At 33.5% G+C, this 3,790-nt stretch overlaps 1 long non-coding RNA gene across 1 annotated transcript; it reads left to right on the top strand.

Moving 5' to 3' along the window:
- The first annotated feature begins 1,894 nt into the window (after window positions 1-1,894).
- On the top strand, window positions 1,895-2,746 carry LOC130050033 (uncharacterized). The gene is made up of 2 exons (XR_008798411.1): window positions 1,895-2,118; window positions 2,473-2,746. It is a non-coding gene; the product is annotated as an uncharacterized LOC130050033 (long non-coding RNA).
- The last annotated feature ends 1,044 nt before the right edge of the window (window positions 2,747-3,790 follow it).

The raw sequence follows: 3,790 nt of genomic DNA, 5'->3' as shown, positions 1-3,790 counted from the left end.
TGTTACTAATCCTTGTGAAAGAGAAGGAAATAGTTCGAATATCTTTTTAGAACCAACAGCGTTTTGCTCCGTACCGTAAAGACGTGCACAATATACATGTGCTACTAAATCGGAGGCATGTCGCGTTTGTCAGTCTGTCTGCATCTGTTAACATTAGTCACATTTTAACTGCATGTACATGTATTGCTCGCGTTATCTATTAAACATGGTAGTAACCTTGAAATTTGTATACATGTACACATACGCACGATTCACTTTTCGGCTATGACAGGCTGTAGAAATCCACAATCCCTTCTAGATACCGTGTATGTAATGTTGAATGTGATCAATTCAATAGATCAACAATAGCTATTTGCTATCCAAATCATCCTAAAGGAATTTATCTAAAACACACCTTGGCAAAATGTGTTAAATTGAATATTGCCCATAGAATCATATTTGTAAGTACGTTTAAAGGAACTGCAATTTTGACAAGTAATAATTGTAACAGGATGTTATTACGAAAGCCTCCCAAACGAACACCACTTGAATTCCTACCCCCCAAAATAGAATTGCTTTAACTTCACTTTCCTCAAAATACTAATAGTAAACTTCATGCGGTTTTAGTCTTGTACTCCTCTTCCAAAACCATGAAAGTTGATTCTCCTGAGATCCCTTAGAACGAAAGGAAACTCTTTCAGCACAAGAAAAAACAAGTTTTAAGTGCGCCATTAGTTAATGGAGGCATTGTATTTCACATACCAAACCAACCAGATATTATAAATTTCAAACACGTATTACATGTATGTCAGAAAACTGCACCCTTTAAAAAAAAGATACATGAATTACCATGATGGATTTTAAATAATTGTGATTGTATCCCCTAAGAGACGTAAAATTCTGGAATTCTTTAAAAAGCATTTTCAAAAATCGCTAAAAAGAATTGGGCAGAGGTTCCCCTGTACATTAAAGTTTTAATCAGGAATTTGACACGGTTTGTGCGGCCATTTTCAAAATGTCGAGTTCACCATTTTATCGCGATTCCAAACAACCATTACATACCAAATTTTGTTGAGTTCGGACAACTTTGAAATATTGAAACGTTTTCCAAGGAAAATTTTGACCATTTTGATAATTTGGAGTTTATCATAATGTGCGCCATCCTCAACTACCTCATACTAATTGAATTTTTGTTCAGATCGGGCATTAAAAATCGACGCGTTTTCAGAAATTATTTTGAAAATTTCCAACATTTTTAGAATATCGAGTTCACCATTTTATTCCTCATCCTAAACTACATGTACCACTACATACTGACTTTTGTTGAGATAGGACATTGGAAAATGGACGCGTTGGGCAGGGAGTCCCCATTAAAGCAAATTTTTTTTTATTGTATCCTCAGCATGTGAAATACTGGGATTGCATTTAATGCATTTTCAAAACCACTGCAAAAATATTTGGGCAGGGTTTCCCCTATACATTCAAGTTTTATTCTGAAATTTGATGTCTTTTGTTGGCCATCTTTAGAACGGCGAGTTCAGCATTTTCAAGAAAGTTCACCATTTTATTCGCCATACTCAATTACCCTTACATACCAAATTTTGATGAGATCGGACACAATCTAATTAAATTTAGCTGTTTTGAATTCGCTACCGATTATTACACATGTAGATTGGATCGGACAGGGGAAAAAAAATGACGTGTTCTTTGAGGCTATTTTGAAAATTTCCAGTTCACCATTTTATTCCAAATCATCAACTACCTTATGCACATGCTTTTACAGATCAGACAACACTGAAAATTTTCCACCATTTTGGTGGTCATTTATCCAAAAGTTTGAGTTTACCATTATATTCATCATCTTCGATGAGGAACCGGAGTCGGTTATCTTATCTTGTATTGATAGAGAGCGCCACAGGCAAATCCGGCCTTGAACAAAAAAAAAAAAAAAAGAAAGATCAATGTTGAGAAGATGGGTTTATCAGCAACCATTGTCGAATGCGATTTCGGAAAACACAAACACTACCTTTTACTTACGATGGCATCCAGTTGTGGTCATATGGCAATACCTGAACTTAGGAAAGAGTTAGAAAAGTTTGGAGCAAAGAAATTGGGAAGAAAGTAGTAACTTGTAAGAAGGTAAATAAACATTCAATGTTTTTATGTTAATCCAAGTAAAATATGATTAACGCAGTAAATAACTATCAATGGTGTTTAGATATTATCTAAATATATTATAACAACGTATAATGAAACTAGGTGTTACATACGTTATCAGAAAGGAATTCTTGTAAAAGTTTGCAGATTCACCGAGCTAAACTAATCTTGAATTTCCTCGGCAATTCCAACATCGTTGCTATATTGCTTCATGTCTGCAGCAAAATAGAAACGCATTTTTATATTGAATAAAACGATACAGTGTTATAATCATTTGATTATTGCCACTATGTTTTACATTATAATGATCACCTGATAAGTGTTATTTGATTACAGACTTAATTGAAGCATATAGAAGAAATGAACATCGTGCAAGGACCGATATTTCTGGACCTGAATTTATTATGATGTCACCCGATCCACAACTCTACAGGGACCTTCATTGTGATAAGAGCTTTTCAAATTAAAAGGAATGACAAATTTATTGACGAGATGAAGAGAAATTTTAATGAATTCTATGAAAGATATTTTAAGTCTGCTCTGTTAGAGAAAACGTTTTTCAAGACATACGATGGTAAATGTACATGGAATAAATGTTTAAAAAATTAAATAAAGGTTTATTCTTTAATCACATCAATTTTTAATGGTGAATTATGCATAAGATGGCACTATGCAATTCTTAAAATTGTACAACATGAAACTGACATAAATAATTTTACAGGAAAGCTTTGTTTCAGAGCTATTCATAGGTTCTCTCAGTATTTTGAAAGTTTTGGCAAGTCCAATAATTCTTTCAATGTGTACACGTTTGCTGGATATCTTTCTGTCCTCTATCACAGTAGCACAGGAGTCATTCCTAAAAACTGAATGAATTGTATCAATGATGCTTTGAATCAATTACTGAATTAGTAAGGGTTATACATACATGTACTAAAATATGTTTTAGAACTTGCAGTATAATTTATCAAAGAGTAGCAAATAATATAACTACAAACATCTGCATCATTATGAACTTAATATATATATACAAAAGGATCGCATTTGTTTTTTGATTTATCTGAAACCTGTAAAATTTGTAAACAATGTTTTAAGTAGACATCAATGTCAAAACACAGAATCCCATGCTTGCAGGTATGCATAAATTATCAACAGGGTGGATACTTTTGGACATATTTTGTGATTATATAGTAGTTATGAAATTGATCACTGTTCTTCATCTTCACTTTTTCATTATGGTGTTAAGATATAATGGGTAGTAATAAATGACCAGTAATTGCAAGTGTCAGTGGGGATTCCTCGTGTGAGAGTGTTTGTAACCTTATCAGATTATTTTGCATGTGTAGTAAGTTGCCGATCCCATTAGCGGATTTTTCTCAGTAAATGCGATATAAGTACTACACAAAATACTATATATCAACATTACTTTGTACATGTATATTATAAACAAAAATTCAAGATAAGCAATAGTTACCATATTCAGTTTCAGTCAAATAGTCGTCCGATATAAAATGCGCTCTGCAAACAACAGGAAAAGTTGACGGAGTACAGCTTTGAAAACGAGTTTCACCACGTTTAATTGCGTGAATCCAGGCCTTTTTAGCTCCTCTGAGCCAAAGGCTCAAAGAGCTAATGCTATGGCCATTTGTGCGGTGTG

Source organism: Ostrea edulis, chromosome 9, assembly GCF_947568905.1.
Source record: "Ostrea edulis chromosome 9, xbOstEdul1.1, whole genome shotgun sequence".
NCBI lineage: Eukaryota > Metazoa > Mollusca > Bivalvia > Ostreida > Ostreidae > Ostrea > Ostrea edulis.
Note: the sequence above shows the minus strand (reverse complement) of the source record. Positions and strands in the feature narration are given on the sequence as shown.